The sequence below is a fragment of the Aedes albopictus genome, chromosome 2, assembly GCF_035046485.1.
Source record: "Aedes albopictus strain Foshan chromosome 2, AalbF5, whole genome shotgun sequence".
Lineage (NCBI taxonomy): Eukaryota > Metazoa > Arthropoda > Insecta > Diptera > Culicidae > Aedes > Aedes albopictus.
The window spans coordinates 350,221,921-350,249,222 of record NC_085137.1 but is presented as its reverse complement, the minus strand read 5'-3'; the positions used below and the strand labels follow the sequence as shown (position 1 = coordinate 350,249,222).

Below are 27,302 nucleotides of genomic sequence, written 5' to 3'. Positions count from 1 at the left end.
ATCTACCGTCTACCCCCGTTAGTTTGAACGACACCTCATGCAAACCAACGGGGTTTATTTTTAATTTAAACTTCTATTAACCCTGTAGGCATCGAAAAACACACTGATGATAACACTTTTTGCTGTTTTGTTTTGATTCTGCGTTCCGTTTCACCCCGTTCCATGAGCAGAATGACGTTCGAACCATTTTTAGTTTGAACGATGTGCAGATTAACGGGAGTCAAATTAAAAAGTGTTCAGATTAGATGCGGTCAAACCAACGTGGGTAGACGATACACAAAAGTATAGATAGTAGAGTAAACATAGATCCGCGGATACCACTGAGTGAAATGTTTCAAGCGTGCAAGTAGTAATTTGCAAGAGTGTTATGACGTCATGTGGTCCATTCATGTTGTTGACATCGTGACGTCATGCTCGTTTGGATACAGATTTTGACAGTTCGTTTGCATACAATGGATTCATCTTAGCGGATCTATGTTTACTCTACTATCTATACACAAAAGGGGTCCTTGACCCCAATAAGCCAATTTTGGGTAAATGTCGGTTTACTCAAAATTGAGTTGAATGAGGGGGTCTTAGGTTGAACTTACCTACTCTTGAGTATTGACCGTCCAGTTCCAAACTGTTCACGACCGTTCGAAACAGTTGCCGTTTCAAACGGTCGGTGAAACAGTCGGTCACGGATTTGACAGCAGAAATGAGCGAGAAAGATTTCGCGCGCAAACGCGTTTTCAAAAACATTCAATTGGTGGAACAAGGACAGCTAACCGGTCGCCCTGATCAGCTGTTGCCGGCAGCCAAGCCGCCAGCTTTTTGGCGCGGAAGTCGGGGGGTGTTCAGATGCAATGTTTATGAAAAAAATCCGCAATAAATGTTTTAAATGTTCTTAAGTGGGGTTTAATAGAAGCAGGTTATATTATTTCCAAGATAATTGCTAATGTTTATTATTCTGAAGACCTATACGTTTGAAATAATGATGTGCTTGAACAAATTTGCTGATTAATTGGTTTCTGTAGAATACATCGAGAATCTCCTCGGTCGCCCGCGTCGTGGTGCTCGTGTTCGTCGTTATTCCGAGTTCGGAAATGCTAGTATCCAAGAGATTGTTTTTCAGTGCGTCGGGTATTCTCGCTTATGTATTTTTTTCGGATTCTTCGATGGACGATCGGAGAATCAGCGAGTGGTGTGAACGAGTGCACATTTAATATGGTTTGGACCGTTTGCATGCTGAGACCAAAGCCAAACATAGAAAACCAGCTGGTCAGGATTACCCGGTGAGTTCGTTCCATATTATTACTTTTTATATTTGAACATGACATATATGGGGATTTCGGAGGGGTAGCCTAAGGAAGTTAATGTCGTTTTCGTTTTTACGGTGGTGCTACACCGGTGCAGCACTTTTGCACCGAAAATGTTCGTTTTTGATTTTCGTGCTACACCGGTGTAGCACTTTTTCTGCACCGTTCAAGATAGTGCAGCACTCAAAAATTCGAGAGTGTAGCAGGTGCGCACCGTGTCAACCAATCAGCGTTTGCAAAGTTGTAAATATTTTGGTTTTTATTCACGCACACCAACGCAACTGCACCGAAAATGTTCGTTTTTTCTGTGAAAAGTGTAGCACGAAGTGGTGTAGCACCGCCACAAAAACGAAAACGACATAAATGAACTGGTTTCCGGGCAAATGTTCGTGGGGTGGCCAGACTTTGTCACGAGATAACAATTATCATGTTGTTTTCCGAAGGTCTCCAGTGAATTTAGCTTACCCTGCTACAACAAACCATCAGGTAGATCATTCCGTTCCGGTATGACTCTGCAGCCATAGGTAATCCTTGCGCTGATGGTGGGTACACAATCATCATCATCATCATCATCAATACATCGAGAATCCCCTCGATATTCGACGACTGTTCTGAACAGTTTCATAAACAGTCGGGATAATCCAACTTTGAACTGAATACACAATAACTTCTCCAGAATATTAGAAGCAGGGATAGGGTGCGACTCAAAACTCTTTGCGTGCCGCACACTCTGCTACGAGACAGCACAACAAACTAGAAGGAGACGAGTACGCGCAATCGGTTATGTGTTGCTCGTTTACTTTGCCGCGTGCTGGAGGTCACCTGTCTCTCACGCTCTGTCGTATGCACTCTCTCGGTGCTTGTCTCCGTGCTTTGCACTTGGCTTGATACTACGCACGATTGGAAAAATTTCGAATCAAACGACCCATCACTTGTCAACCCTTGACAAGCTTAACAACTTTGCCGAAAACACAAACTCTTCAATTAATTTATTAATTGATTTTTTCTGTTTGGAGACAAGCGCAGTCCCAAGCACCGTGCATTACTCCCTGCGCCGTAGAGCTAGTGCTGCGATTGTCTCTCGCACAATTACGAAAGCTCTCACTCATACGTCTCTTGTCTCTCAGCAAAACGGGAGACGAGCAGAGCCGTAGCGTGACCCCTTGGCGCCCTTGGCAAGCATCCAGATTGGCGCCCCACGATAATTAAAGATTGATAATTGACAAAAATTTGTAGTCATTCATTTTTTTAAAGTTTTTTTGAAAGTTGGCTTTAGGTATTTAGGAGAAACGAATTATCCTGGATTTTTTTAATTTTCTTATAGCGTATTTTATTCGTGTTTTTCTTTAGGAATTCCAATGAGAATCACCCAAAATTAAAAAAAAAGTGTTTATCTTATACAAATTTAACTTCGAACACATTTTGCATTTCAAGAATCTCATGAAGACCAGCACATTAATTAGAAATGAAATTTCAGATTCCCTGCATTAATGATCTATAAATTTCGTCATGATAACTCACAGTATTTTTTTTTTCTGGATTTTTTATTTCAATAATTTTTTGTTTTAAAACATTAAATTGAGTTTTAGGGGGTTTCAGGAAAATGATCAATTCAAATGAAATTCAAATTAAGTCAAATGATCTATTTTGCCAATTTTCGGCAATTAGATCAATTGGGTGTTCGGCCATTTGCGCGAATGCCGTTTGGCCGAACGCCATTTGGCCGAATTCTGATCAAAAGAATTCAGAGGAAGTTTTTGAAAGTCTAACTACCAATATGATCATCAGAAATATTTTCTTCTTTAAATCATAGGCTATTCTATCTAATTTTGACATTTAGGGTTTTGTTGGCGTTGAAACTGCCAATATTTTATCAAAGATTTTTCCTTCTTTAAATCATAGGCTGTTCGTTCGAGTTATACTAATGCGGGGAACAGTGCCATGGTCACTTAAGTTCATCAGTCGTCTTTCGGCCAAACGGCATTCGGCCAAATGGCATTCGGCCAAATGGCGTTCGGCCAAATGACCCGGAACCGTTCAATTGGTTTAATCAGAATTATCCAATCACTTTACCAAAGGTTTCCTCTGAAGTTTTATCAAAATGTTTCCCAGAATAATTTCAGTAACCATTTGACAAACCATCGACGTGGATAAATACTAGGAGGAATTCCTGAAGAATTTCCAATGTATTTTTGCTGGAATCTCTGAAGGAATTCTGATGGAATATCTGATTCAAATGAAAATCCGAGAGAAATTTCAACAAGATTTTCCAATGGAACTCATTCAGTAATTCTTGCATAAACTCCTGGAGTAGTTCGTGCAGAAATGCCTGAAGTAATGCCTTCATTATTTGTAGAAAACCGCCAGGAAGAGTTTCTGAAAGAATACTTTGAAGAATTTTTGAAAGAAACCCTTCAAAAGATTTTTGAGAATCTCTTGAGGATTTTTTTTTTAAATCCCTTGAAGGTTTTATGAGAAAATCGCTGAGAAATTTCTGAAGGAATCCATGTAAGGCTTTCGAAAAAATCCTTCGGAGAAATTTTGTATAAAATCAGTGAAGATTTTCCAACGGAATACCTAGAGAAATTTCTGAAGGAAATACAAATTTATGGTTTTCTGGAGGAATTTATGGGGAAATTCATGGAAGGTGTTCTGTGGAACAATTTCGGAAGGAATTAATGGAAGGCTTTATTAATTGCTAATTAGCGATATTAGAGTTTCCTTTTTTCAAAAGGAATCGATAGAAAACTTTCTGAAGGAAATTTTGGTCAAAATGCTAAAGAAATCTATAGACGATTTTCTAAAAAAAGAAATATCTGGAAGAATTTCTGGAGGAATTCTCAGAAGCATTTTTAAAGGAATCTCTGCAGGATTTTCTATACACTCAAACTAATTTACTGATAGAATCTAAGTGCAGGAAGCACATAGATTACGAACGAGAGAGAAAAAAACCATTATATGTGCAGCTAATGAAAATTAAAACTACTTTATTGAATTTCAATCTTTTTGTAATAAATTTAGAGTGTGGCAACATAAAAATCAACCGTGTTCAAATAAAATCCAAACACTAACATAACAACGTGAAACGAGCATGGCGCGCGCTGGAAACGATCATTTTGTCGCGGAAAATTGAAAACTTCTCTTTCAAACGGGTGCTTGAAGGATGAAATTACCCGACCGAGTTGCTTGGTGTTTTTGATGGTGAGTAGTTAACTTGTTATTCATACTTTAAAAATCATTTCAAACTACGTACATCTCTTTAACTTTCTTTTAGAGTTGCACAACGTCGACTGTTCCTCCACCGTCATCAAGGGCAAACACTTAAACGACTTCGGAGCTGCCGGATGGAGTTTAAAAAGACGCGCGAACGTGAATCTGGGGTCACGGATAGGCCGCAACATCGGTGGACCTTCCAGGATGATCATCTCCAATGACCGCGGCAGCGCCGGATCTCCATGGATTGTTATTTTCCTTGGCCGTGGCATCGGCGGATTGAGTATACGCAACAAGGGATTGGTCACTGGGCGTGGGCACATTGTGTCCGGTATACATGCTGGCACCCAAGGACTTATAAATAAAACTTAATTTTACTATTAAATCAAGAAAATAAATGGGCTGAAACTCGGTCTGAAAAGTTATTTATATCGGTTGATCGCGAATAATCCAAAATTTTCATTTATTATGGTTTAAAAGCCAACTTCCAAGGCAAAAAATTGATATTCTTATTAATAGAAATCATGTGCCGGACGATTGAAATCTAATCGATTGATTTTTAAAAAGCAAAAGGTTCGCACATAAAATTCATCTTGACTGAGTTGACAAAATTTCGATAGGGCTGCACATATTTTTTAAGTGCAAAAGCAATTGGTCACAATCTAAGTGCATGGCACTTACATTCAAAATGTTAATTTTTCTGAGTGTAGGAATCCATGGAGGAATTACTGGGAAAATCTGTTGAATGGTCCTTAAAGATATTTTTCCCAGGAAACCCAGGAAAAAAATTGTGAGAAATAAGTTTTGAGGAATAAAAGCATGAAGAATTTTCGAGGGAATCTGTGGAGCCATTTTGAAAGAATCATTGAATAAATTTTGCAAACCTATCGCTGGAAGATTTTTTGAAAGATTATCTTATGTACTCCTTAAAGAATTACCAGGAGACTACCATTTTATAGTTTCTCACAAAAAGTAGATAAATTTACAGGTTACAACATGGTAAATGCTATAAATAAACTAAAGTTAGTATCTTCATAGAGAAATCTGAATTTTTGAGAATGCGGAGAAACAAATTAATATCATATACTAAACATGATGAAATCCTGATAACATTCAAGAAGCATCCTGTTTTCTTCTAGCCTTAGGTCTTTTCGGCGCCCCTCTGAGGCTGACGCCCTTGGCGGGGGCCAACCTGGCCAACCGCACGCTACGGCTCTGAAGACGAGCACTTGCGATTGTGTGAAGCACACGCCTTTTTCGCACCGCACGGTGCATGCCGCCAATCCCTGATTAGAAGTTCCTTAAGAATTCTTCTAGGTTACCTTGCGGCATGGTTGTTTATATTTTGGAATTCGATAAGAATTTTTAGAGAAAAAAAGATCTGATTGTCGTATTTTCTCAAGTAATTCATACAAATTTCATTTAAATATTAACACGAATCAAGTATTTTATTCACTGTTTCTTTTCAAGATTTTTTTTTCATTTTTTTCCAATCCAAACCACACCATTCAGAAAACAAACCGTTCGCGTCCAAAATCGTTACAAGACTGCCGCAGGCAAGCGACCGATCCGACCACCAAGCTCATGCTCCAGCCTTCTTCTCTCTTTCTCCCGTTCGCTTCATTCACCCCAAGCGTCATTCAGTAGTAGAAGAATTCTGCATCCTCTAACCCAGCCGCTCCGCATCTTCGTGTTTGCCCTCTACCAGTCGACGGAGCACACGCCTGAACGACGGTAAAAATTGATTGATGCACCAAGCGAAAAGAAGAAGAAGTTTTGACATCCAAGCGGTGTGCCGTCAATTAGATCCTCGTCGCTGATTGGTCGATGGATGTAAAGGGCACACCGCTTGGATGTGAAAATTCTTCTTCTTACCGCTTGGTGCATCAATCAATGCAGGTTGCACCGAAGAAAATACACTATCAATTATTATATATAATTTTATTCAATGTGGAAAATAATGAAATTTAATTTTATTTAATTTACTCTATAATACTACATTTGCTTCCTTCTCAACTCTTTATTAATCTAAGACAATATTAACAATATTAAGGTTGTGTGTTACGTGTACGAAGTTCGATAATATGTAGTGAGGATTTGAGAATATAATATCGTACATCGCTTCTAGTTTCTAACATGTTTTATGATTTCCAACTACAATTGATTTAGTTTTCTATCGTTCAACTTCATCATGCTCTAAAATTACTGAACAACAATTACTAGTTGAACCAATTAAGCAAACATTTTTAACTATCATAATATACTAGTTTTTCCTAGCACTAACATCATTTGCTGCTTCTCATTGGTTTACATTAATGTCGGCTCATATACAATCCTTGAAGCATGAACCAAAATGTTTTCTAAAGCTTTCTTATCTTCCAAAACTTACATGTTCTACCTGTCAACATCTATCAAAAGCTGATTGCATTTGCTATGGCTGAATGGAGCTTACCAAACTCTTATCTATTCTTCAAGCAATAAAACCTAAAGATTTCCATATAAGTGGCTTATCATTTAGAACTTACATATTCTATCATACAATTAATATACATAGCTGATTCCAATTGCTTTTTTTATTGAACTCACCAAACTCACTTTATCATCTATCAGAATTTAATACATGCTAAAATGATTCCTATTACTTTTCTCATGAAGCTCTAAAACAAGTATCGAAACAAAATCCAAACTATTTTTAATGAACGTAGAACAGTCATTTTGAATGAACGTAGAGTATGAAGATATTAAAAGCTGACATTGTTTGTTTGGTGAAACTTTCCAAACAACTCCTTTTTATCATAGTTTACATGCTTTACCTTTCAAGATTTCTGAACAACTTCTTCTGCTATCAGAATTTACTTGTTCTACCTTTCAAGATGTCGCGTTTGCTGATTCCAATTGGCTTCTTTGATGTTGCGATAATTCCATATTCTGAATCTGCATGCCAAACTGAGCCGAAATCCAAATTTTCATCAATTTTGGTGCCCGAGAACCTATTAAAAATCAATTTGAAATTTGTATGGGAGCGATTTGTCGAATCACCCCTCGTCACATTTTGTACTGAGCGGAGTTGTCAAGAAGTTGCCCAGCTGTCAAAAGGTGATTTAAAAAAAATGTTTGAAATTGATTTCAGGTACCAAAATAAAGTTCTAAAAATCTGAAAAAAAAATCATAGCGGCTCAGAAAAAAAATGCTCTTTTGTTTAAAGATAAAAAATCATTGATTTTTTTTTAATTTAAAAACCAAATTGCTTTTCTTGAATGAAGCTTACCAAGCTCCTGAACAATCCATCAAGCATCAAAACCAGAAAATTTCTAAACAACTTCCTCTGTCATCAGAATTTACATGTTCTACCTTACAAGATGTCGCGTTAGCTGATTCTAATTGCTTTTCTTGGACGGAGCTTACCAGGCTCCTAAAAATCCATTCAGCATCAAAACCAACAACTTCTTTTGCTATCAGAATTTACATGTTCTACCTTTCAAGATGTCTCATTCACTGATTCCAATTGCTTTTCTTGGATAGGCTCCTAAAAAATCCACCAAGCATCAAAACCAGAAAATTTCTAAACTACTTCTTCAGCTATCAGAATTTACATGTTCTACTTTTCAAGATGTCGCGTTCGTTCATTCCAATTGCTTTTCTTGGATAAGAGACGAATCAGCCAAGGGCTGAAAGTCTCTGAAATAAAGAAAAATCAAATTTCTTGGATGAAGCTTACCAGGCTCCTAAAAATCCTAAAAAAAAATCTGATTAATTTCCTCTGCCATTAGAAGAATGTACATGTTCTACCTCTCAATATGCCTCATACACTGATTCCAATTGCTTTTCTTGGATAAAGCTTACCAGGCTCCTAAAAATCCATCAAGCATCAAAACCAGAAAATTTCCAAACAACTTCCTCTGCTATCAGAATTTACCTGTTCTACCTTCCAAGATGTCTCGTTCGCTGATTCCAATTGCTTTTCTTGGATGGAGCTTACCAGGCTTACCAGTTTAAGAGAAATGTTTTATTATGTTCATAATGAAAATAAAACCTAACCAATAAAACTGATTATAATATCAAAACAAAGTATGGGTCAGTTTAAAAATTTTATATTTGTTGAAACAACAAATATGAATATTAGTTTCAATATGGCTTCTTTTGTTGCTTCCACACATTGTTTTTATAGATTTGATAAATCGTATTTTTGTTTCAAAAAAAAAAGTTTTGTTTTGGTTGTGACAGCTAGTTGTTTTCGGTCATTTTTAGAAACAACAAATTCTATTGTTGTTATAAATTTGTGGATTTGTTGAATCAACAAAATTAATTGGTAAAGCCCTGAGTCTACAATAAAATTTGTTGAAACTGTGCCGAATTCTTTTGAGTTTACAATATATTTTTCTGCGTGCATAACAAGTTGTAACAATATGCCACATTGTGCAAAAAATGTCAAACAGTACAGCCATGAAGAATTGTGAGACATGGTGGCAAAATGGAATGACCGTTTCTCAAATGGTTTGTGATTAGATTTGCACAACACACATATACATGTGTATTTCACTGTATGCCACTTACATTCAACAGTTTTCCAAATAGCTGCATACATTGGTGTCTGTACCAACCAAACGCCGCAGTTTGCAATTTTATAGAAAAAAAGAAAAAAATCCACCTGAGTGAAAACAAACTGAAAACTCGTACGATCGCTTCAGTTAACGGTTTGAAGTAACTGGAGGTAGAAAAAAGTAAGTTTTGCATGATTCTTCTATTTTGTTTTTGTTGCTCTATCTCATATATGAACATTATTTTACAGAATTCACGAACATTAGTTCAAAGAAATTCAACAGGATGAAACTGAGTCTGCTCGAAATTACGTCTGAAAAATGTTCCGCACGATCCGCAAAAAAGAAGAAGTGGAAGATTAGTCCTGTTGCCGGTGGAAACAGTGTATTCTTGTGATCAGGAATCCTCTCCCGCCGCAGGAAGGTCCACAGCTTTATTCGCCGTAGGTGCTACCGGGCGTACGAAGGGACGTGGTGGGAGTCGGGGAACTTCGGCAGTTATCACTGCTCTCGGAATGACCCGGATGCGCTGCTCGACATAATGCGAAGAGATCTTTCGACGAAGGTAAATCGCCTTGTTCATCACCAACAAAAATATGATGATAAATATTTTTTGAATAATAAAATAAGTCACCGGTGAACGCAGAATCGCCTTTTTATTTTCAAACGGTTTGAATGCACTAGACCCATATAACATAAGGTTAAAAAAACATGGAAAACTTTAAATCAATAATAACACATACAGTGTTCATTTTTCTTCCAGATTTATTGTTAAACTGTTCTCTAACCATTTGCCATGCTGTGAATTATCTCAAAAACTGGATAATATATTGACCATATCCATAACTGTATTGCGAAAAATTTGTTCGAGAAAACGAGCGATTTTTTATGGTAACCAATCTTAACCGCCTACACACTTAACTTTTATTACCGGGCTCAGTTATCAGATTACCGAATTCTCAACTGCTGAACTCTCGGTGATCATCTCGGTAATTGAGTTCAACTACCGATTACTCGGTATTACGTTACATCTGATGAAATGTCAAAAATCACTGAGCTGCTCGTCAAATTATTACTGAATACTTTGTATAAGAAGTACCGAGAACTCAGTAACTTTTTTTAACAGATTACCGAGCGACTCAGTATTTTGTACGGTTTTCCGGAAATTTTATTGGTAAATGATGCAAAAATAAGGAAAATTTTGAGAAAATGAATTGAAACATTGATGTTTTATCTTGATTTTTATTCAGATATCAATCTGCATTCTGTGCAAGGGCAAACACAAACTGTTGGCAGTGCCAAATTAGGTATATCGCAGGTTCCGCCGGAGGAAACGTAAGTCTGGGGATGTTTAAAGTTCATCGGTCCCTCCGCAGAGCGTCTGGCCAAGAATTGTGGCATTCCGAGAATTCCGGTTTATACTTTAATAGTATGATTCATATAAAGGCGATCTTCCAACTCAATCAGCTATCCTGAAACAGAACGAAGAGAGAAAAATATGCTTCGCTGTAAAATTTCAACTAACTTCATTTATTATGCATACTTACCAAACGATTCTTTCACGTCATAAGCTTCACAAAAACACAAAATTGTTTGAGCCAAAAAAAGCTACAAGCCAACAAATTTGAGAAAAAAGATGTTTAGGTAAAACTAAATACTGAGATCGGATAAATGTTCAACTATTTACTGATTCCTCAGTATAAATTTACTTTTACAGTTTAAACTCAGCAAAAAATATTACCGAGGTGGAATTCAAGCTTTTAGTGTGAATTCCACATACTGTAAATTGGCTGATTACCGTTTGTCAAACAGGCAAATCTGTACATGGAATGGATGGCTTACTATTAACTTCGATAGTCTGAGAAATAATTAAATGACAATTGCTAATGGTCATCTACAGTATGAGAAACAATGCATTAACAGTTTGTGATTATGCGGGTGGTCAATGCTTGTTTATTTTTTTTGCAATAAAATAAGTACAGTTCAAACTAACATTTTTATCAACACAATTTTTAATATAACTATCCAACAACATACTATCCATTTTTTGCTTAGTTCGCTGTTAGGCAAACAGTTCTAGAACAGTTGACCTATAAAAACCGAAAAACAAGCACTCTATGTGTTATTACTGTTTTATAGTGCAACACAATTACAATAACAGTACGTAGTACTGTTTTGTTACGTTAGTACCACTAGTAAGTGAATAAAAAAATAAATATTGCATATTTAATTCACTAATGGACTATTGCAGAAGTTTCAAAAGTGAAGAAACGTTAATATAACAGCGCAATTGCATGAAATCATTCCAGTGTTCTTAGAGCACTTATTCATCTTTAATCATAGAAACTGTGCGCTGGAGATACCAAACGATTAGATGCAATCCCGCTTTTTTAATAACATTTCTTCACCTAAAATGATTGCTGCGCCATCCATTAGTAAATTGCATACGCTCTGAAATGAAAAAAAAAAATAATGAGACTAACAAATAAGTGAAAAATCATTCCACATGGAACATATGATAGAGACATATTTTTTACCATTTTCCCCCCTATTCAAAACACTGTTCAACACAAATTTTCAGGATAATTAGTCAGATTTATTGTTTGAATAGCTCAATAATTAATATGTATACATGTTCAAAAAGTTCACGCTTGATCCAACTACACTTCAAGATGTGTAATTTATACCACTAAAATACGGCCGCGGTGACATCTACTAACTATGCATGGCGGTGGATTGAATTCATATCGACGAATGAGCTGCACGGGTCTTACCAGTCCTTTCGATCCGGTTGGTGACCCTCCAGGAACATTGGTCGTTTCCCCGATGGAGCCAACGCTTCCCGCATAATCCTCCTCTCTCCTCTCCTCATCTTGGCGTAACGTCCTCACTGGGACAAAGCCTGCATCTCAGCTTAGTGTTCTATGAGCACTTCCACAGTTATTAACTGAGAGCTTCCTCTGCCAATGACCATTTTGCATGTGTATATCGTGTGGCAGGTACGAAGATACTCTATGCCCAAGGAAGTCAAGGAAATTTCCTTTACGAAAAGATCCTGGACCGACCGGGAATCGAACCCGTCACCCTCAGCATGGTCATGCTGAATACCCGTGCGTTTACCGCCTCAGCTATATGGGCCCTTCCCCTTCCCGCATAATCACGAACTGTAAATACAACGTTTCTCATACTGTAGAAGCCTATTAAAAATTGTCATTTAACCATTTTTCGAACTGTCCGAGATAACAGTAAGCAAACCATACCACGTACAGATTTGCCAGTTTGACAAATGGTAATCCGCCAAATTACAGTATGAGGTATAGGCGGTTAAGATAGGTTACCATAAAAAATGGCTCGTTTTCTCGAACAATTTTTTCGCAAAACAGTAAAAGATACGGTCAATTTACTATCCCGTTTTTCAAGCAATTCACTGCATGGCAAATGGTTAGAGAACAGTAAAACAATAAATCTAGAACGGAAACGAACAATGTATGTGGTATTGTTGATTTTTGGTTATCTATGGTACATTAAGCTTATGGTATATGGTTCTATTGCATTTAAACTGTTAAAATAAAAAGTCTGTTATGCGTTCACCAGAGAATATTGTATTCAAAAATAAAATTCCACCTCGGCTATAACTCCAAAGCGCATTACTTCTGTCACCCTCCACGCATAATATTTTCTGGAATTACCCGATGCATACAATCCTGGATCCGTTGGCACCTATGATGATTGCGGGAACTTCGTCCGGATGGGGCGGATTCCGTACAATATCTGCATACAGCAGGAGGGATCTTTCTCACCTTCCTTTCGCGGAATCCCTCACAGTTGCACAGAGTAAGGCGGAATGTGGCTTATGCTGTTGGCGAGGCTGTTGGCGAATTCTGCAATATAATTAATATCCGATGAGTTATATGTACCACCAAAAAATATGATGGAATAATCAAGCAAAACTTACCCTTGTCTAATCCAGGCTGCTCCAGATACTTCTACTTGTTTACCGCAGCAAATTTCAACACACGAGTGACCTCACGAAAGATTTCGTTTTTTTTTCTGCTAAGAAACTGCAGACTGCAAATGTTTGGTCTTTACAAATACTAATGTGTCCAACAGTTAGGCTAACTGTTAAATTTATGTTGCATACAGTGATATACACATGTATAAGTGTGTTGCGCAAACATAATCACAAACCATTTGAGAAATGGCCATTCCATATTCACCATGTTCACAAGTTTTCATCGCTATAATATCTGACAATGCCTGTACAGTATAACATACTGTTACAAATTAGTATGCGTTACTTAGACCGTTCCTGATGGTCAAATGCTTCGAGTTTCATAGTTTTCAACAGAAAAGTACCTGACTGTGGTACAGTAACATTAACAGAAACAGGAGACATACTGTTTAGAACTTAATCCAAACTGTAATTTAATATGCGGGTTGTTTTCAATGAAGGACATTTATAACAGAAACAATCATCCATGCATCGAACTTCGGCTCTTGAAATCTGCAGCGGTTCGGCTTGCTCCCACTGCTGCTTCCAGATCGGCGAATGTCATTATGTAACCTGGTCCATAATCGTTTGAAATCTACGGAAAAAACAATACCTCGTTACATATTAATAAATCTTGCTCTAAATAATGTTACCTTATGCTTTCTCTCACGCATAATTTTACATCTTATTTGAATAAAAGAAAAATTAAACCAATAGTCCAATAGATAAATTAAATCGAGCCAATTTAATTAATAAAAATCGGACATGAGGTGACAGGAGGTAATACGTGAATGTCATTATCATCAACAGCATTTTTTTCATTTTGTAAAAGGGCTCAATCATTCTAATCATGATAGATCAATAAAAGATGAGATGTGCATATAAAACCATCAAAGGACGGACTCGATTATCCGGCAATAGGAAAAAATCACCCTGGTTTATCGAACATTTTTTTCATTTCATTAGCCTATTGTGTTAGGGCACCTTAATTGGTGTCCCAGCCGAGGATTGCTCCAGGATGTCCATCTGGATATTCCTCCAAGAACATCCTTCTGAAGATCCTTCTTCTCCTTTTTTCTTCTTATTCTTCTTCTTAACGGCTCTACTAACCAACTGGAACTTGGCTTGCTTCTTCAAGTGTTCTTCAAGAAGTTAAACAGTTTAGGGCTTTCTTTGCCTGTCATCGCCTAAATTTTTACACTACAATCCTATTACAAGACTTTTTTACGTGAAATAAACTTCACGCGATTTTTTACACGATTTTCTTGAAATTACGCGATGTGCTGAATTCTTCTCTCCAATTTCTTTCCGATGGGGCTCAAATTTTCACCTGAGATCTCTCTTGTCATCCTTGATACCATGTCCAAATTTTCCCGACAGAAACTGCTACATTCACTAGCCCAACTGGAAATTCTAATAGAATTTCATCCGGGATTTTATCTTTCGGGTGCTCAAAAAATGCAATCTTAGTTTTCTTCAGTAACTCCTACTAGCGATTCTACCTTGTATTCCTCCAGATTCCTGAATAGATTTCTTATGAGAAATCGTCAGGAAATAATTCAGAAATTCCTTTATGTGAATTGGGAGATAAGTCTTTCAGAAATAAGTTTCTCTAGGAAGGAGGAGTCTAGGATCTTGGAAAACGATCTGGGGATTTCTTCAGCAACTCTTCAAGAGTTCTCAGAAGAAACTAAGGATTCCCAAAAAATTCTAAAGAAATCCCATCAATTCTGAAAGTATCCCTCGAGGAACAATTGGATGATGTCTTAAAAGAACTTATACAGGATTCCTAGAAGGATTTCTCAAGGATTCCTGGATGATTTTCAAGGACTTCTGGATGATTTTCAGGAATAACTCCCCGGAGATTTCATCACAGAACATCATGAGGACTCCCTGAAGAAACTTCTGGAGGATTTGAGGAAAGAATTCTTGGAAGATTACTAGACTAAACTTCTGGGAGATTCCCAGGAAACGCAGTAAGAAATCAGGGAGAATTATTATTTTTATTTTATCTTTATAAACGATATTTTCAGCCCAAGGCTGCTTTATGTAGTAATCATGGGGAAATAACAAAAATAAAAGATATAATCCTCTTGGAACATCTCTTGGAACTAGTCATAATAAAAGTTCCAGTAGGTGTAAGTGTTTCTACCGCGCATAAATACCAAAACAACCAAACCAAAAGACCTGTAGGAATCCTTGAAATAAATGTTTGGATGGAGGACATTTCAGGGAAAAATATCATAAGAAACTGTTTAAAATTCTAGAAAAATGCTGAAGGAATCCCAGAAAGAAATTCTAGAATCCCAGAAAGAACACCTGGAGAAATGTCAGAAAAAATTTCTGGAGGGATTTCAGAAAGCAATCTTGGAAAAATTCCCGTAGGAAATTCTGAAGAAACGGAGAAACTCCTATATTTCGAAAGAAAAATCTTGATGAATTTCCAAAGCAATTCTTGGAAGAATGTCAACAGGATGTTTAGATTCCAGGATGATTATATTAGCCCACCTTGTGCATTAGGGCCATTCTAGACTCGAATCAGCGGCGTCATGGTCGCAATTTTTTCCGCAGTCAAGTTCGCAGATTGTGAACAATCCTCGGTACCCACTTTACGTAATTTATGTTTAGTCCCTTACTGTCAGAGCTGTCAGATCAGTGTAACACGCTAATGTCGTTTTCGTTTTTGCGTCGGTGCTACACCGCTTCGTGCTACACTTTTCGCTGAATAAACGAACATTTTCGGTGCAGTTGCATTTGTTGAAGTAGTAGAGTAGTGTCAGCCCCCTGGTCGAATGCGTTAGAGAAGAGAGTTGTCAATCCCCTGGTCAGTATAACGAGAGAATGACAGATTCTTATGAAATGACGAACTAGTATGTGTGAAAGAATCCGACGAAGCATAATTGCTGAAAAACAGATGTTTGTTATTGTATCGTTAGTCCGTACTTATCCGTTTTTGTAAATAGACGTAGTAATAAGCATAGCCCGTTTAGTTAATTTTTTCTTCGTTCTATCACGCGAATCCCGGGACGGGTGTGTTTTTGTCCGGTCAATTGAATAACTGCGCTGGGATTCCAACAGGTTATGGGCCCAGACTGCGCGAAGAAAATGATTTGAAAGTGTACTCTATCGGAGAAACTTTTGTGGAGTTTTCGGAACATGATAATTCGCCATAGGTGTATCTAAATGCTGCTATCGAAGGACAAAGAAGAGCAGTTTTAGAAGAAAGTGTGTTATTGGGACAAGTGTCGTTGGCGGTAATGCAGGCCAACGAAGAAACGGAATAAAGCTTGTGCGGACAGTGCGGACGTTATAATTGTTTTTGATTGAGGAGGAGCTATCGGTAGTTGCGCCGATTGTCGAGCGGGAACGTTGTCATTTTCCCTGGTATGGACATGTTAGTAGTGTGGCGGTAGAATATCGGTGAGACTGTATGGACGGTGTTGACTGCAAGTGCATTTGTGTGATAAAATACAGTGGAATTCGAAAGATCGTTGCACAGTGGTACAAAAGGCTGATTCAGTGAAACGAAATACTACGAAATGGCAGAATCAAAAATTACATTCGATCGCTTAAATGATGACAACTGGTCCACCTGGCGATTCAGAATGGAACTGATGTTGATGCGGGAGGACTTGTGGATGATGGTGAAGGATCCGAAGCCAGAGTCAGCGGATGTCACGTCAGCTTGGACCAGGAAGGACGAGAAGGCTCGTGCGGTGATCGGGTTGGCACTGGAAGATAACCAGTTGATCCACATTATGGATGCGGCAACGGCAAAAGAGATGTGGGAAAAGCTCAAAAGCTATCATGAGCGAGGGTCGTTGTCGAACAAGATCCATGTTCTTCGGCGACTTCGTTCGATGCGGCTGGAAGAAGGTGGAAACATGTCGGATCATCTGGTGGAAGCAGCAGAATTAGTTCACCGACTGGCCAGACTGGGAGAAGCTCTTAAGGAACATTTGGTAGTAGCGATCCTTCTGTCCAGTTTGCCTGAGTCCTACAACCCACTTGTTACCGCCTTGGAAGGACGACCGGAGGAGGACCTTAGACTGGAGTATGTAAAAGGAAAACTTCTGGATGATTGGCGGAGAAGAAGCGAAGACCGAGTTGGGAAGAGTGCTCCTGAGAAAGCTATGAAGTCTACTGTGCAGGGTGAAAAACAGCGAAGCTTTGTTAGAAAATGTTATTACTGTGGACGTGAAGGTCATTTTCAACGAAACTGTCCTGTTTTATTGGAGGAAATGAAAGCCAACTTCAGAAAGCAGCAGGATCAAGCAAAAACAACAACTGTCCGGAACTTGGATTTGGATAGCAGTGGTGAAAACCGTGGAGTGTGTTTCACCATGACTACCAGCAGTGATAAAGATTGCGCTGAAAGGTGGATACTTGATACTGGTTCTACAAAGCATATGACCAATTCGACTGCGAGCCTCGGTTGGTGGAATCCATATGCTGAAGAAGTCATGCTAGCCGACGGAAAAACGGTGAAAGCGAGAGGCAGTGGAGACGGAAGTATTGTGGGAGTTGGTTTAGACGGTGATCCAGTGGAAGTGAAACTAAAAGAGCTTTTGTATGTGCCAGGATTGTCCGGAAATATTTTGTCAGTGAGTCGAATTACAGAAGAGGGATATACGGTAGTGTTTGGACCAAGAGATTGCAGAATAGTAGAAGGTGAAAAGGTTGTTGCTTTAGGTAAGAAGAGCGGTGGACTATATTACCTGTAACTTGGCTTCGATTCAGGAGGAGTGAGTTGTTTATTTACATGAGTCCAGAAAGATTATGTGGGCTGCACTAAGGAGGAGTGTTGAAGTAGAGTAGTGTCAGCCCCCTGGTCGAATGCGTTAGAGAAGAGAGTTGTCAATCCCCTGGTCAGTATAACGAGAGAATGACAGATTCTTATGAAATGACGAACTAGTATGTGTGAAAGAATCCGACGAAGCATAATTGCTGAAAAACAGATGTTTGTTATTGTATCGTTAGTCCGTACTTATCCGTTTTTGTAAATAGACGTAGTAATAAGCATAGCCCGTTTAGTTAATTTTTTCTTCGTTCTATCACGCGAATCCCGGGACGGGTGTGTTTTTGTCCGGTCGATTGAATAACTGCGCTGGGATTCCAACAGCATTGGTGTGCGTGCATAAACACCAAAATATTGACAACTTTACAAACGCTGATTGGTGGACACGGTGTGCACCAGCTCCACTCCCGATTTTTTGAGTGCTACACTATCCTGCGTGGTGCAGAAAAAGTGCTGCACCGGTGTAGCACGGAAATCAAAAACGAACATTTTCGGTGCAAAAGTGCTACACCGGTGTATGCTCTGGTCAATCACGGAGTAGCAACTACGAATTCAGTTTGATCGCATCTGCCGTCGAGTATAGACGCACGAAATGTATTCTTCGTAGTCCGTTCTTAATTTGCTATCAGTTGGTGCTGTATAGAAAAACGGTACCGCGTGTCTATTGTATCCCGGTCGTTCACCGTTTGTTTGTTCATCAGCGGTGCTATTTGTGCCATCGGACCTAAGCATCGAAATGTGTGAGATAGTAAATACCGCACAATTTCGATTCCCGATGGGTAGTCCGCGACCATCCTGGGCGGAAATAGCAAACTTTCTGAAGTCGCTGGAGGCTGATTTGCTGCTCATTGAATCAGCATATAAAACGGCAAAGGATCGTTCGTTATTTTTGAAATTTTCATCGTTAGAGGCAATGATGGAAACTTTGAAGAAAAATGCGGGTCCAAAGAAGTTTATGTACGAAAACGGGAAATCCGTAGAAGTGCGAATGTGCATCGCTGGTGCGAATGTTCAATATGTACGGGTGTTTGATTTGCCGCCGGAACTTAGTGATGAGTGCTTATCGCTGGTACTCGGTGAATACGGGAAAATCGATCAGGTGGTTCGTGAGAAGTTCCCTGTGGAATCGGGGCTCGGCCATATTTACAATGGTGTACGAGGCGTTTTCATAGATGTTGAAACGGACATACCGCCAGCCGTCGACGTCGGAATTTGGAAAGGACGAATTTTTCACGATGGATTGAAGAATACCTGCTTCTTGTGCCGGGCAGTAGGCCATCGAAAGGATTCCTGTCCTCAACGGGTAACTCGGAAAGATCAGGCGCAGCAGCAGCGGAAAGTTAGGGAAACCTGCTCCTATGCAGCTATTGTGTCGCAGGGTGCGGTTTCGCCCGAACAGAAGTCAATACCGGAAGATGACATCATTGAAGTCTTGGAAGATCTGCCCTCGGACATAACAGCAGATGCAGAGCAAGTCCAGTCAATCGTTTGTGTTCCCGAAGATGATTCGGAATGGCGCCCGATGACCCAAATGGAAAAGTTGGAAGAAGTAGCCAAAGTGATAAACGAAGCAATGGGAAATCCGACAGCCGATCAGCGCAGGGCTCAATTCGCCGCTTCCGGGACAAGCTCAGGTTCCGGATCACGAGTGCGGAAGAAATGCGCACGAAGAACGCTTTATTAGTATATTTTTCAAATTGTCATTAGAATATAAAACAATTTTGTTAGAATTTCGGCTCCGTAAAGTTTTCTATTAAACAAATGAGCCTACACAAATAAATAATTTGGAAAAAAAAAAAAGATAGCAACTACGAATTGTGCGGTCATCTATGCTCATGCTCATGCTCATGCTCATGCTCATGCAAAAGTGCTACACCGGTGTAGCTCCACCGCAAAAACGAAAACGACATAAATATATTAAACATAAAAGGCAATTTACACAGAAAAAAATACACGGTAATGAATATTTATTGGGTACCGGACTGGACACAGAAAATTTAATGGTTTTCTATGGTACATCGAGGTCTTGTAATTAGTCTATGCTCGAATCGTACACTACGTCAGCGAGCTGTTCCCAACATAATACATAAGGAAGGTTAATAAATTTCAATTCCTGGTGGAATATTTGAAGAGATGCCCAAAGAAACTCAAGGCGAAATTTGAAAAGAGACATCTTGGTTGATCGGAAAAGATATTTCTGAAGAAGCAAATTGTTTAAAATTGTCTGAAAATTTCTGGTTTCGATGCTTGATGGATTGTTCAGGAGCCTGGTAAGCTCCATCCAAGAAGAGCAATTGGAATCAGCATACGAGGCCTATTAGAAGGTACAACATGTACATTATGATGGCAGAGGAAATTGTTTAGAAATTTTCTGGTTTTGATGCTTAATGGATTTTTTAGGAGCATGGTAAGCTCCATCCAAGAAAAGCAATTGGAATCAGCGAACGAGACATCTTGGAAGGTAGAACATGTAAATTCTGATGGCAGAGGAAGTTGTTTGAAAATTTTCTGGTTTTGATGCTTGATAATTTTGATTCTGATGGCAGAGGAAATTATTTAGAAATTTTCTGGTTTTGATGCTTGATGGATTTTTTTAGGAGCCTGGTAAGCTCCATCCAAGAAAAGCAATTGGAATCAGCGAACGAGACATCTTGGAAGGTAGAACAGGTAAATTCTGATAGCAGAGGAAGTTGTTTGGAAATTTTCTGGTTTTGATGCTTGATGGATTGTTCAAGAGCCTGGTAAGCTCCATCCAAGAAAAGCAATTGGAATCAGCGTATGAGGCATATTGGAAGCTAGAACATGTAAATTATGATGCCAGAGAAAATTGTTTGGAAATTTTCTGGTTTTGATGCTTGATGGATTTTTAGGAGCCTGGTAAGCTCCATCCAAGAAAAGCAATTGGAATCAGCGAACGAGACATCTTGGAAGGTAGAACATGTAAATTCTGATAGCAGAGGAAGTTGTTTGGAAATTATCTGGTTTTGATGCTTGATGGATTTTAGGAGCCTGGTAAGCTCCATCCAAGAAAAGCAATTGGAATCAGCGAACGAAACATCTTGGAGGGTAGAACAGGTAAATTCTGATAGCAGAGGAAGTTGTTTGGAAATTTTCTGGTTTTGATGCTTGATGGATTTTTAGGAGCCTGGTAAGCTCCATCCAAGAAAAGCAATTGGAATCAGTGTATGATGCATATTGAGAGCACAGAGAACAGACATCCAGGCTAGAACAAAGTTCATTCAGAAAGTTGTGTAGGGATTTGCATCTTCACTTGAGTAAGGTTGCAAACCAATACACGATGACATCACTAACGCCGCCAAACACCATATTGCCACAGTCAGTGGTGAATTGAAACATTTCAAGTGGTGAATTCAATTAGTATGGGAAATTAACCGATTGCAGCGCCACGCTATTGCCACTTGTGTTGCTGATTTCAAATGACCGTTAAATTCCTTACACAGTTTCGGAACCGGACTTGGATGTCTGTTCTCTGTGTTGAGAGGTAGAACATGTACATTCTTCTAATGGCAGAGGAAATTAATCAGATTTTTTTTAGGATTTTTAGCTCCATCCAAGAAATTTGATTTTTCTTTATTTCAGAGACTTTCAGCCCTTGGCTGATTCGTCTCTTATCCAAGAAAAGCAATTGGAATCAACGAACGCGACATCTTGAAAAGTAGAACATGTAAATTCTGATAGCTGAAGAAGTAGTTTAGAAATTTCTGGTTTTGATGCTTGGTGGATTTTTTAGGAGCCTATCCAAGAAAAGCAATTGGAATCAGTGAATGAGACATCTTGAAAGGTACAACATGTAAATTCTGATAGCAAAAGAAGTTGTTTAGAAATTTTTCTGGTTTTGATGCTTGATGGATTGTTCAGGAGCTTGGTAAGCTTCATTCAAGAAAAGCAATTTGGTTTTTAAATTAAGAAAAAATCAATGATTTTTTATCTTTAAACAAAAGAGCATTTTTTTTCTGAGCCGCTGTGATTTTTTTTTCAGATTTTTAGAACTTTATTTTGGTACCTGAAATCAATTTCAAACATTTTTTTTAAATCACCTTTTGACAGCTGGGCAACTTCTTGACAACTCCGCTCAGTACAAAATGTGACGAGGGGTGATTCGACAAATCGCTCCCATACAAATTTCAAATTGATTTTTAAATAGGTTCTCGGGCACCAAAATTGATGAAAATTTGGATTTCGGCTCAGTTTGGCATGCAGATTCAGAATATGGAATTATCGCAACATCACTAAAGAAGCCAATTGGAATCAGCAAACGCGACATCTTGAAAGGTAGAACAAGTAAATTCTGATAGCAGAAGAAGTTGTTCAGAAATCTTGAAAGGTAAAGCTTGTAAACTATGATAAAAAGGAGTTGTTTGGAAAGTTTCACCAAACAAACAATGTCAGCTTTTAATAACTACATACTCTACGTTCATTCAAAATGACTGTTCTACGTCCATTAAAAATAGTTTGGATTTTGTTTCGATACTTGTTTAAGAGCTTCATGAGAAAAGTAATAGGAATCATTTTAGCATGTATTAAATTCTGATAGATGATAAAGTGAGTTTGGTGAGTTCAATAAAAAAAGCAATTGGAATCAGCTATGTATATTAATTGTATGATAGAATATGTAAGTTCTAAATGATAAGCCACTTATATGGAAATCTTTAGGTTTTATTGCTTGAAGAATAGATAAGAGTTTGGTAAGCTCCAATCAGCCATAGCAAATGCAATCAGCTTTTGATAGATGTTGACAGGTAGAACATGTAAGTTTTGGAAGATAAGAAAGCTTTAGAAAACATTTTGGTTCATGCTTCAAGGATTGTATAATGTAAACCAATGAGAAGCAGCAAATGATGTTAGTGCTAGGAAAAACTTGTATACCCAAGTAACCAGTAAGCCGTAAAAATTGGCATCATTTCGGTTCTATAGTCGATAACACTAGTTTACAGCATTTTTGAACTCGGTAAGCTGATGATCGGTTTTGGTGTAGAATCATGCCCTGAGTTCCAAAACGCGAAGGAAAAAAATTACAGTAGAGCGGAAATTTTTTCGACTTTCCATACAAGGTTGATGATTTGAAATCGATTTTTGTTCTATTTTTAAGCAATGTCGCTCACTTCACACATCTCATTCTCCGTAATCAATGCTCCGATTGAGCTGATTTTTTTACTGCAACTCGCTTACATATGATATGACAAATAAACGTTGAGACAGAATTTTTAAATTGTTTTTTCTTATTTAAAAAAATACATTTCTTCAAATGTTTTAGAAAATTTTGCTAAAATTTAAGGAGATCGTCCTCAAAATTCGCCAGTATTTTGAATTTCATCAATCTGACGCAAAACCTGTTTTCAGATGATCGAAAGGTATTATATTCAGCTTTTAATTTATAGAAAAAGATTTAAAATTGGTTGAACAAAACGGAAGATATTTTAATTTTATTAAATTCCATATTTTAAAAAGTTGTAAAACTCGATATTAAGCTAAAACTCAAAAACAGTTCTACTTTAAATTTTTTGAAGCACGTTGTTGAAATCAGCGCTAGATTATGCTTCAAACATTTTGGTCGTTGACAGAAGTTCACGACTTTCGTTTTATTTTGTAAACTAGTGTAATAGAACAGGGCTAACATAGCTAAAAGAAATTATATCCTCCAATACAGCTGCTCCAAAGCCACGTTTGGCGAATTATTCGGTTGATATACGGCCAACTTCAATCTTTCGTACCGAGTCTCTGACAAGAAATCTGTCAAAACTGGAACAAGGAAAAAATGAAAAAAAAAAGTTTTTCTCCTGTCCTTTTCATGCTTCTTACGAGTTTCAGTTAAATTGATTTTTTTTGCCGCTCCATCCAGATTCCAGTTAAGGATCTCGAGGGTTCCTCTTCAAAACTCGGATCTCGTCATGCTTGCCATCTGCTCCACCAATATACCATGATATTGGCTCGCAAAATACCACATTTAAACTAAACCAAAGTTGAATGTTGAATCGAAAGGTCGATGATAGAAAAAAAAACAAAAATAGCCAATCGTCTGTTTTGGAGGATCCTCTGAGAAAAGCCTAGTTGTTAGTCAGAAGCTCGGACCTTATGCCGCCTGTAATGCAGGAAACACCCGCGGCACTGCAGCTCCTCCCAGTTCAACTTCAGATCGATGGCAGCTCGTTACCCGAATAAAAAATACAGTAGAAAAACCGAACGTTGTATTGTAACAGTACTATTTAAAACCATATTTTTACAATAGACACCACTGTAAAAATAAAAATACAAAAACAATATAATGTAATGTAAGACACCATACAGTAAATTGTAAATAAGATTTTTACAATATACTATACGGGTTGTTAAGTATCGTAACAATATAAAAAAATAATTTTCTCCATATATTTTTTTTTGCAAAACCATACATTATATTGTAAATTAATTGTTATAAATTCTGATACGTGGGTTTTAATAAACCGTACATTGTATGGTACACGTATGGTTTCAAACAATAAAATGTACTGTTAATATATTGTTTTGATATGTAATTTCACTACTGGTTATACATTTAATGAAATGGTTTTGGGATGGTTCTCTTATGTTATGTTGTATTGTTTTACATAACATAAACCATATAATGTTATTTATCTTGTCATTTTCCTCCTGTGAATGGCATCTTAGGCTTACTAGCATTATGAGAATGCGCTTTGGGAATTCTCCAGAGCGTTTTGGATAACCCTTCATATATTGGGCCCACGTCTAAGTCTGAGTCGAGGTCTGAGTAGTCTCTGATTGCATTAACAGTTGAAGCTTAGGCTCCCATGTCCCACCACCCGGATAAAAACTAACCATAGGGTGTTTGGTGAAAACCATTCATGCACCATACAGTGTACCAGCTACAATAATGTATATTGTAATGAAATGGTTCACTAAAAGCTTCGCACATTGTAGCTACTATACATTTACATTTGATTTTTATGTAACAATATATTATACTGTTTTTCTTACGTTTGAACCATTCACTTTTCCGAAACATTATTTTTCCGTACATTATTAATTATTTATTCAGTTTTAGATTTTTTCCGTGCTTTGTTTTGTTGATGTTTGTGACTTTTTTGATGCAAAGGAAAGGAAAGAAAAAAGTGAATAAGTTGAAACATCAATTTAAAAGTAAAATGAAGAAGAATCAAAGGAACAGTACTTAACGCGATTTTTTTTTACTTACGGATATTCCCCTAACAAGCCCAGGTTAATCATCATCATTAATTTAAAGTCAATAAAATGTTTAAATAAGTAGTAAACCAGATCTCTTAAGAACTGCAGATCCAAGATATGGTGGACTAGGTATGTAGAGTGCGATGAGAGGAATACGATTGACGTACTTTATCGTAGAGCCATCTTTAACATATGGACTGGACTGAATACTGAAAGAAATTCTAATATAGGTTCGTCTGTGGGTTCGCTTTTTAACCTAACTTATACTTGAATCGAACTTGACAGTTTTCTCATGAGTTGTTATGTATTTCCCCATGTATTTCAAACTTTGGTCAAACTGGAGCCTCAATATTGCAACGGTTAAGCACGCTGTAATGATACATATGTACCTCGTCACCCACTTCACGCAACTACATTAGTGGTCTAATAATACTTAGCGCGCTCGGCATAGTTCCATCATGCCGCTCAAAGTGTTGCCACAAATAATGCTTAGTTTGCGAAACCCAGTTATCTGGCTGGTGGGGCATGGGAGCCTAAGCTTCAACTGTTAATGCAATCAGAGACTACTCAGACCTCGACTCAGACTTAGACGTGGGCGATCCAATATGAAGGGTTATCCAAAACGCTCTGGAGAATTCCCAATGCGCATTCTCATAATGCTAGTAAGCCTAAGATGCCATTAACAGGAGGAAAATGACAAGATAATATAACATTATATGGTTTATGTAATGTAAACCAATACAACATAACAAAAGAGAACCATTCCAAAACCATTTAATTAAATGTATAACCAGTAGTGAAACTACAATTAAAAACAATATATTTCGATTGAGCCATAAATAAACGAACTAGATAAAAAAAACAATATATTTACGGTAAATTTTATTGTTTGAAAGCATATGTGTACCATATAATGTACGGTTTATTAAAACCCACGTATCAGTATTTATAACAATTCATTTACAATATAATGTATGGTTTTGCAAAAAAATATATATGGAGAAAAATATTTTTTTATATTGTTACGATACTTAACCACCCGTATAGTATATTGTAAAAATCTTATTTACAATATACTGTATTGGGTTCTACATTACATTTTATTGTTTTTGTATTTTTATTTTTACAGTGGTGTCTATTGTAAAAATATGGTTTTAAATAGTACTGTTACAATACAACGTTCGGTTTTTCTACTGTATTTTTTATTCGGGCAGCCAGATAACCGGGTTTCGCAAACTAAGCATTATTTGTGGCAACACTTTGAGCGGCATGATGGAACTATGCCGAGCGCGCTAAGTATTATTAGACCACTAATGTAGTTGCATGAAGTACAGTAGACGTTCGATAACTGCAACATGTTTACGTTTCACTTAGCGAACAAATTTCGGTAACTGCAACGTCAGAAAGGCGTCAACAACCCATCAATTGACGTTAAATGAACGAAAAATTCATTTGATTGTTCATTTGGGCTAACTTGGCGCACCGTTTTGACGGATAGCGGTGCGATAACTGCAAATTTGTTGCACTTACCGGACTTGCAGTTAAAAAACATTGCAGTTAAACCGTTTGCACCGACCGAACGTCTACTGTAGGTGACGAGGTACATAAGTATCATTACAGCGTGCTGAACCGTTATTGCAATATTGAGGCTCCAGTTTGACCAAATACACAGTGAAATATATAACAACTCATGAGAAAACTGTCAAGTTCGATTTAAGTATAAGTTAGGTTAAAAATCGAACCTACAAACGAACCTATATTAGAATTTCTTTCAGTATTCAGTCCAGTCCATATGTTTAAGATGGCTCTACGTCAAAGATAAAGTTCGTCAATCGTATTCCTCTCATCGCACTTTACATACCTAGCCCACCATATCTCTTGGATCTGCAGTTCTGGTTTACTACTTATTTAAACATTTTATTGACTTTAAATTGATGTTTCTACTTATTCACTTTTTTTCTTTCCTTTCCTTTGCATTAAAAAAGTCACAAACATCAACAAAACAAAGCACGGAAAAAATCTAAAACTGAATAAATAATTAAAAATGTACGGAAAAATAATGTTTCGGAAAAGTGAATGGTTCAAACGTAAGAAAAACAGTATAATAAATTGTTACATAAAAATCGAATGTAAATGTATAGTAGCTACAACGTGCGAAGCTTTTAGCGAACCATTTCATTACAATATACATTATTGTAGCTGGTACACTGTATGGTGCAGGAATGGTTTTCACCAAACACCCTATGGTTAGTTTTTATCCGGGT

The 27,302-nt window shown here is 37.6% G+C and overlaps 1 protein-coding gene and 1 long non-coding RNA gene across 7 annotated transcripts in view; one reads left to right on the top strand and one right to left on the bottom strand.

Annotated features, from left to right (window-relative positions):
- Positions 1 to 27,302, bottom strand: part of LOC109430789 (WD repeat-containing protein 47-like) — a 349,154-nt gene that overhangs the window by 60,237 nt on the left and 261,615 nt on the right. The window lies entirely within an intron of this gene.
- On the top strand, positions 7,956 to 9,697 carry LOC134288298 (uncharacterized). Its single transcript, XR_009997889.1, has 2 exons — positions 7,956 to 9,232; positions 9,301 to 9,697. It is a non-coding gene; the product is annotated as an uncharacterized LOC134288298 (long non-coding RNA).